General features: G+C 32.2%; 1 long non-coding RNA gene across 1 annotated transcript; it reads right to left on the bottom strand.

Moving 5' to 3' along the window:
• Window positions 1-981: 981 nt before the first annotated feature.
• LOC141663619 (uncharacterized) lies at window positions 982-3,464 on the bottom strand. The gene is made up of 3 exons (XR_012551580.1): window positions 3,201-3,464; window positions 2,203-2,333; window positions 982-1,113 (listed from the first exon to the last, which is right to left on the bottom strand). It is a non-coding gene; the product is annotated as an uncharacterized LOC141663619 (long non-coding RNA).
• Between the last annotated feature and the right edge of the window lie 6,363 nt (window positions 3,465-9,827).

Here is a 9,827-nt window from a genome sequence, read left to right as displayed (position 1 = left end):
TAAGTAAAACTTAACACATGTTCCGTGTATAACATGTGTTGCAGCCAAAGTAAAAGTAAATTATAAAGTTGGAGCATTTGTAGTAATTTCGGACTTAAAGTTTGTAATGTAGATGTTTGTATATTGGTAAAAGCTAATTATGTGTAATTATGGCCATAATGTAGATGTTTTAATTTCGGTGGATGTTTGGATGTAAAATGGTGCTAATATATTGGATGTTTGGATCTTAAAAAACTGGTGGTATTAGATGTTGATGAAAATAGAATTGGCTATTGTGATATTGTTTTGGTTTATATGTATGCAAGAACAGGATTCATATACCAGTCAAACCTAACAAATAACTGATATCCTATCGGAGGTTTGACATCAACTTATTATATAGAAACCAATGTCTCTTATAAACAAAACATCAATTTAGTTTAAGATTACCGATGTTACATTACATCTTTAATAACACTTCAAATGTTATCTTAACACTATGCCATAGATTGCTTTAAGCAACACCCTAATTGTGTTGCTATAGACACGAAAAAATGTTTCTAAAGGCCCAAAAAGGGCTAAGGCAACATCAAAGCTATGTTGACCCGTAGCTAGTTAGTATATGTATCTATAGCAACATAGAAGCTACTCTATTGCAACACAGCAAATCCTGTTACAATAGATCTAAATAGCAACGTACTTTGGTCTCTATAGTAACATACATACGTAATGTGTTGCAACAGATCTTAGAATTTCTTTCATAAATTTGGGCCCCACAATGGGGCCCACATAAATAATTCTTAAAAATTCATATTCAATAATTTGTTTTGTTCTTTTTTTCTTTTATTTTTATAAATATAATCATAATAGTCAAATAGTTTAAATCTAAAAATAAATTGAGATACTCCAAAAATAATTACATTAATAACTCAATTTAAATCATAAATATGAACACATGAATTATTACAATATAATGGAATCAAGTTTGGTAAAATACATCTAGTACCAACAAGTTCTCTAGTATCACAGAGTATCACAGAGTGCTGCTAGAGATGGAGTTGTCTCCCTGCTCCTAGGCTTACCCAGTTGCTGCTTGTGCTTCTTTTCCTTCTTCATCCTTTTGCGTTCGAGGTACTATGGATCATCCCAAAGACAAAATCAAAGGAGCAGGTATATGTTAAGCTTGGTGACCAAACCCTTGAAAATACTTCTTAGCAATAAATACTATTACTTCAAACAAATAAATGCCTCTTGAGTACCATGCTATCTCCCGTTGTTTTCAAATTTACAAGAAAGAAACAAAAATCTCTCGTAGTTCCTTGGTTCAACAGCATGCATCTAGTAGCAACAAAGATTTTCAGGAAGACGACTTTGCAAATAAACGGCGATCAACATATACATTCAGCATTTAAGGTTAGAATAATCTGTCACTAAGCCTTGTTAGCAAGTGAATTTGTTCCAGATTATATATTGTTCATTCTTGCAATAATGATGTTCTCTATTGTGCAGTACTATGCAAACTCATACAACTGTAACCTTCCTCAATTTACCGAAAAATTACAAATATACAAGATTATGCAGACATGTTCAATACCATAGGTTTTATCCTTGCAGTAAAAAACTTCATAAGTTTTTCTGCATCTAATGTCTAGCAAGGCGGCTCAAGGGAAACATATACCTACAATATTGATCTTAATAATCAATTAAAGCCATTGGGCATGCACATCCAAGTTAAAACACATAAATCGGTCGTATTAACTAACAAATGATTCCCAGAAACTTATTGGCACTCCTCCTGCCATAGTTATACATGTATCATACTCCCTCCGTCCCTCCCAAATGTTTACATTTGGGTGGGGCGCGGAGTTTAAGAAAAATGATAAAATAGTGGAGGAAAGTTAAAAAATTGAGTAAAGTAGTGGGACCGATTAATATTATATGTATAAAGTAGGTATAGTGGAGAGAAGTAGTGGATGTAGTTATTTTAAAAATAATAAAAATCTTACTATTTTTGGAAAGTTTTGAAATGTAAACAATTGGAAGGGACATCCAAAAAAGGAAAGTGTAAACAAATGGGAGGGACAGAGGGAGTATGTTTCAAATGAAGGATCAAACAATATTAATTCATCACCTGGATTAATTACTGTGAAAACAAAACCCAATTTAGATAAATTCCTAGAAATCCACTAGCAAAAGATAAATGTACAACAATAAAAAGCCTACTTGCAAACATTGTCGCGGTAAATGCCTCGGTCTGACCACATCAAATAACTATATCGGTAACTGGATCAACATCTAAACCGTGCATTTGCTTCATTCTGTCATTCAGATTGTCATAAATTCCTTGGACGTGCCTTTAATAATCAAGCCGCGAACAATATCATCAATTTATTATTAACTATTAAGTAAAACACCATACAGGTAGTATCTTTTTCTTTAATATGAATCATATTACAGTTTTACTACTTTATTTATATCATGCAGGTCTAGATCCTACAAAAATTAACAAATTGATATTCACCGCAACATCATATCAATAGCAGTGACTTGTTTAACATCTAATGGAAGCAGGCATTGAAAAAAACAAGGTCATTTGGTTTCTTTAAGTAGTTATCTACATAGTACAGACGAACTAGGTAGGGGAGGAGATCTCCATACTTTGTACTTTGTATTATAAGACCCAGAGATGCAAAAAAGAACAAGAGCGAAGATGTTGTTGATAGCTATGATACTTTTAAGCTGTCAAAGAAAGAGGTTATCTGCCATATACCAAAATTTGTACCAAGTAATAGGCATATGCAAGTCAACAATTTAGATTGTTAAGATCGTTAACAAATAGATATTGTAGCTTTACACATGACTCATCAAGTTTCATATCGTTTGAAGACACCATTCTGGAGAAGACAAATTAGCAATCTAAATACCAAATTGGCCTAGAAATTTACATTCATTTGCTAAAAAAAACCTCTTGTAAATTTAAGCCTAAATTTAAAAGTATTATGGTATCATTTATATTTATAAAATCATTGATACTACTACCATTTATCCCTAAATTTAAGTCATATTATTCACCAAAATAAACATAAACATCTAGCAACTAATTACGGTAGTAAGGACAATCAAAACAAGAACATAAATCCTTAAAAAATTATCACTATCCCTTCACACATCAATATTATTTTTAAAATCCTAAATTTACGGCATTAAAGTGATGATTATACCTCAAAATCAAAATGAATGAAGATCGAGCGATAGATGTTAGAATCGAAATCAAGGCTTGAACCCTAATTGAACCTTGAATTCCAATTTAATCTCGTTGACCCATGAATTCAATCTAAACATAGCTTCAACCTTAATTTAGACCGAGAGAAACATTGAGTGAAGAAGCAGAGAGAGAACACTAATTTGGACCACGAGACGAGTGAGGGAAGGGGGAGAGAACCCTAATTTGGGTCATTTCCCCGTTTGTTTGGTCCAAAAATTTCACTTCCCTCCTCTGTCCAAATTTTAGCCCCCCAACATATATAATTTCAGCCTAGCCCAATTAATTTTCTTTTCTTTTATTATTTTATAATTATTATAATATTTTTGAAACTGCACATATTTTAATTATTTATTACTTTAACTAATTTAAAAAATGCAAGCTTATTACACAATGTTATTTTCTAAAAATATATTTTAGTGATTTAAATTAAATTTAATTATTAGTTTTGATACTAAAATTAAAATTAGTTTTTAACATCATTTAGTTTTAACCGATTATTTTTCATAAAGTTAAAATTAAAATTTACTTTTTTTCATAATTTGTAGTAACACAATAAAATTTATGAATTTTATATTCAAATAAAATATTATTACTTGATATAATCTTACTTTTTAAGACAAATCAATGAATTATTTTATCCAAATAAAATATTTTTAAATACAACTTTAATTTTTGGTTTAAATTTAATTTTTTATTCTTAGTCTATAGCAACACATTATATCAGGTTACCTGTACCTAACACCTTAGTGGCCTATGGCAACACAATACTATAGCTTTAGTATCCCGCATAATGTTAGGTATTGTGATAGGGTGAAAATTTCACATATATACTAACATAATCTAAGACCCCTACTTAAATGTTCATTTAGGCCATCTATGGCGTAGTGTAAATACAAGTTTACATAAATGCTGTCTAATATTATAATTTACATCATTTCATAAATTAACAGATGTTAAAAGTACTTATTTACGACGTCCTAATTTTCATAAACGTTGTCTTTGTCTTTTTTTTCTTTGTGTGTGACATGCTTAAATTGAAAGAAATTAAACGATAAACTATTATTGAAATCGCGATCATGTGTTAAAATTAATATATTATAAAAAAGACATCAATTTCTAAGTTAGAATTGTTGTATACTGGTATCTTAGACATTAGTCTAAAACTGATGTCTAAAACTCTGGACCTCTACACATGCAAAGACATCCCTTTTAAAAACTTTTAACATCGGTTTATAACCGATGTCTTTTGACCAGTTTCTTCTAGTGTGGAAGAAAAACTTTCTATGTGTCACTGGAAGATATGATGACAGAAAGAGCTCAAATCAAAAACTGAGAGCTTATATCTATCAATTATCTGATAAAAGAAAGCATGAGAATATTTGAAGATCAAGTTAGAAGATCTGTTGAAAAAGATTGATGACAGAGTTAAAGTTTTTATTCAGCGATACTGCAGAATTTATCAAGAAATATGAAGATCAAAGTCTAAAACAAAGTAAGTTTTACACTACATATTTCGTCTATCTGGATTTTCGTACTAGACAATTTTATTTAGAATTTATTCTTATTCTGCAAAGCATAAATTCGGGAATATTGTTGAGAACTGGCTAAGTCGATAATTAAGATCTGTCTAACAATCAAGATATGATCAACTACTGTGATATGATTATCCCTTGGAAGCTTCATTATCATCCGTTGACAATCTTCAGTCATCCATTGCTATATACAAATGATTATCCGTTGAAGCTCCGTCATATATCCGTTGATCTGGCTATCCATTGAGAATGACTTGGAGGATAAGTGAGGACTGCGAGATAAATCAGAAGATGCTGATTTATAGGATCATAGTTGATTTTGATATGTACAGAAAGTGTTAGAATTATACTATAACACATCTTGTAATTGATAGAGGATTGATTGTAGCTGTGTAGTATATAAACACAGAATAGGTTATTATTTGTATGTGCTTATCTCGAGTATTCACATAACCTAGCAGCTCTTAAGAATATTGTTCTTGAGAGAGTTTTGTAACAGTTTATTAAAGATCAATACAAACTGTTATTTGATTCGTATGTTCTTACTTTACTTTCATAATACATCGATTTGTTTAGTAATTATATCTAACCCCCCTTAAACAATTACTTTACTGGACAACATATAATATAAGAGATATCTGGTCTAGTTATATTAGCAAGATATTGCGAATTTTTGATAATTTGAGAATACCGTAATTAAGATACAAGAACCCTTGAACTATTCTTATCAAGGTCAACTTTAGGATCGAACGACATACTAGAAATTCTTAAATTTGAATAACTATAATTCTGAAGTATAGATTTCACTATATAATGAGTTGTGACAAGGTTATTCCATCAGTTGACTGAGTTAACTTGATCCCAAGAATTACACTAGCTTCACCCATGTCCTTCATTTTAAAGTGTTTTTTCAAGAAACTTTTTATCTCATTAATGATCTCAATATTGGGTTCAAACAATAGAATATCATCCATAGACAAGCACAACAAAATACTTTCAGTATTTCTAACTTATAGTAGATACATTAATCACTTTTATTAACTAAAAATATGAAAGATAAAATAGTTTCATCAAATTTTTTGTGCCAATTTACAAGTGCGTCTTTTAGGCCATATATGGACTTAACAAACTTATATACTTTCCTTTCGTTATCAGAAGTAACAAATCCCTCAGCTGATCCATGCAAATCTCTTGTTCAAGGTCATTATGAAAAAAGTTGTCTTTACATCCATCTGATGAATGATAAGACCATGTGCGGATGCCAATGCTATAAGAATTTAGATTATAGTCATTTTAGAACTAGTAGAATATGTATCAAATTAGTCAATGCCTTCTCTTTACTTAAAGCCCTTAGCTACCAGGCTAGCCTTATACTTATCTGTTGAGCCATCCGGGTTCAACTTTCTCTTGAAGATCTAGTTACATCCTATAGTAGAATATCAGGAGGAAGATCAACTAACTCCCATGTTCCGTTACAAACAATAGAGTCCATCTTATTTTTCACAGCACCTTTGCAGTGCCTTGACTCCGAAGAATTCATGGCCTAACGGAAAGTTAAATGTTCTTCCTCAACATTGTAAGTGATAAAATCACTTCCAAAGTCCTTGAAGACCTTTGCACGCTTACTCCTTCTAGGTTCCTCCACTTTACTGGAGAAGACCCACATTTTCATCCATTCTATTTGATTATGAATGAAACTCGATGTGCAAGTGGGATCATTATTAGAAATGCTTTAAGAATATCTTCTTTCATTGGAAACACGTCCTTAAAGAAGGGTTCATCACGAAATTCAACTATAGTATTCACCAAAATACCATCAATGTTAGATTTTATTAATAACAATCTCGTAGCAGTAGTGGAATAACCATAACCTAGAAAGAGAGTATCAACAATTCTCAATCCTAATTTCTTCCTTTTATGTTAATGGACAATTACCCTTGCAAGGCACCCCACACTCCAAGATATTTTAAACTAGCTTTCTTACTTTTCCATAACTCATTAGGTGTCTTTTCCAAATATTTTAAAGGGACTCTATTCAGAATATGCCAAGCCGTATTCAGAGCCTCTCCTTACATGTAGTTAGGCGACCCGGAGTTAATAAGAATAATCTTGATCAAATCAAAAAAGGTTCTATTCTTTCATTCTGCCACTCCACTATACTCATGTGTGTATGGTGAAGTGACCTCATGAACTACACCGCTGCTTTTGAAAAATTCATCAAATAAATTACCCGTATACACACCACCTTTATCGGACTTCTTTCTTCCCTTACATTCGAATCCCAAATATATATTATATATGCCTTTAATTTTATTTTTGTGTGTATATATGTGGTTGTTATAATGAATACCTCAACTATTTTGGTGCGAACAATTATGCCGTGATTAATTGTAGTTGTTATGTGGGTTGTTAAATGATTGTTAAATTGATCATAAAGTGAGTTATGGTTGATATAGAGGATCTTTTATGTAGATGTTGAGGTCAATAAAACTGTGTAGGTAGAATTTGAGACCTCGGTTGATTGGTTAAAAGTTAATTAATTGAATTCAAACCATTTTTAAGTGTGAGTGTATGAAGTGATTTTTTGGCTCTTTTCTGCATTATTATTTATAATATGCAATTTAATATCGATTCAGAGTGTATGAAGTAATTTTTTGGCTCTATTTTGGACTATTATTTATAATATGCAATTTAATGTCGAGGCCGTGTGTTTTATGTCAATTGTTGAATAAATATAAATAAGAGTCCATCAAGGTAAAATAATAATAAGATAATATATATTCAACTTCTTTGTTGCAGAATCTTTAATAAAAAATTAATAATTAAAAACTTAATTCTCCAGTCTAGCCGCTACGCCATAAGTGCACATAGGCAATGGTTTTTATCCAGCGTTGCACGAAAAGCGTTGCACGAAAAGCGTTGCATTATCTATAAAATTTTCAGTTTATTGCAACACAGTGGAGAAAGCGTTGCAGTACATTGAAGCTACCAGTTGCTAATAACTGTTAGTGTTGCGCAACATGCAACACTAGAGGTCAAACCGTTGCATTAGATTTTTTTTATTTAATAAATACTGACATGGAAAATAAATTTGAGATGGCATGCTGATGTGGCATGTCACGTCAGCATTTTGGGCCCCAGATGTGGAACCCACTGATGATGTGGCATACTTACGTGGCATGCCACGTTAACATGCTGGCGAGGCATGCCACGTCAACATGCTGATGTGGCACTAGTGGGTCCCACACGTGGGGCCCATAATGCTGACGTGGCGTGCTGACGTGGCAGAAGTGGGGGCCACTTGCTAACGTGGGAGCTGACGTGGCAGCTGACGTGTGAGCTAATGTGGCACTTCAGGTGTTGTGTTTGCTTTCTGGTGTTGCAGTAGGTTATTTAGTGTTGCCTTAGATATTGTACTATTCTTAAAATTTATTTGTTATATTCGTGTTCTAATTTTTTAAAAATAATTTTTAATTGATCCAACCGTACGAATGTAATTTCCTACTAGTTTTAGAGGTGTGTAATTTTTTTTTTAAAAAATAAATTTTATATCACGTGCTTTTATAATAGTCAAACCACGGTGCACACGGGTTCCCATTACGTAATCTTGTTCTCGGCGGGTGATTCAATTTTTTTTAAAATTTTGTTCAACGATCCAACTGTACGGATGATGATACCTACTAAATTCAGAGATGTCTAAATGTTTTTTAAAAAAAATTAGATTTTATAGCGTGTGTTTTCATAATAGTCATATTACGGTCAACACGGGTTCCTATCACCAAGTCTTGTCCCGAGTGATGATTCTATTTTTTTTAAAAATTTTGTTCAACGATCCAACCGTACGAATGATGATACCTATTAATTTTAGAGATGTCTAATTTTTTTTAAAAAAATTAGATTTTAAATCGTGTGTTTTTATAATAGTCAAATTACGGTCAACACGGGTTCCTATAACCAAGTCTTGTCCTGAGTGGAGATTCTATTTTTTTTAAATTCTTGTTCAACGATCCAACCGTACGGATGATGTTACCTACTAATTTTAGAGATGTATAAATTTTTTTTAAAAAATGTAGATTATATTATAATAGTCAAATTACAGCCAACACGGGTCCTTTTACAAAGTCTTGTACCGGGTGGTGATTCTATTTTTTTTTAAATTATTGTCGACGATCCAACCATACGGATGATGTTACTACTAATTTTGAGAGATGTACAATTTTTTTTTAAAATTAGATTTTATATCGGTGTATTTTTCTAAAGTCAAATTACGGTCAACACGGGTTCCTGTTGCCAAGTCTTGTCACGGGGTGGTGATTCTATTTTTATAAATTATTTTTTGGACGATCCAACCTTACGGATGATTTGCAGAGTTCCCGAAGCCAATATTGGACGGCTATTTTCCCCCCTTAACGAAAAATTGGGCGGATTTATTTTCCCCAATTGAAATTTCATTAACACTTAAATTTCCCCCCAAATATCACTTTCTCAACTGATATCTCTCAAGTAAGTGGCCTCAATATATCTTCTCAATATCACACTTCCACCTTCACATCACGACCACCAACGCATTTCCGCATCAGTGCTTATCTCATCGTCGGAGAAGACAGTGTTGTCAGTGCCGTAGTCGGAGTTTAGTTTATAGGAGAAGTTTGTAGATTCGTGCTTGAGATCGATGGGAGACGACGAAATTACTTCGCTGAAGATGGAAGATGTGGTTATATTAATCCAGAAGCGCGATTCGCTCTATTAGCTTTCAATCTCTGAAAGCTTGTTGTGTTAATACTAATTTTCTGTACTTATATATTTTCTGTGTATGAGTTGTTGAACAAAGATCAGGAATGGATCAAGTTTATGTGTGTATGTGTGTACGAGAATAAAAGATAATTTTATTTTATCATCAATTGATATATTTTGATTTTAATGGTGGTTAATGTGAATTGTGCAGGTGAGCTTCTCACTTTGGTTATTAGTGTTGTTTTGGTGTATTCTTCAAGGGCCAGGGCTTCAGTGAATTAGGTTTTTTTTTTGTCTTTTATAATTTCGTGCATTTA

This window comes from Apium graveolens, chromosome 6 (genome assembly GCF_009905375.1).
Source record: "Apium graveolens cultivar Ventura chromosome 6, ASM990537v1, whole genome shotgun sequence".
In the NCBI taxonomy this organism is placed as follows: domain Eukaryota; kingdom Viridiplantae; phylum Streptophyta; class Magnoliopsida; order Apiales; family Apiaceae; genus Apium; species Apium graveolens.
This window is presented reverse-complemented; position numbering and strand designations above follow the sequence as displayed.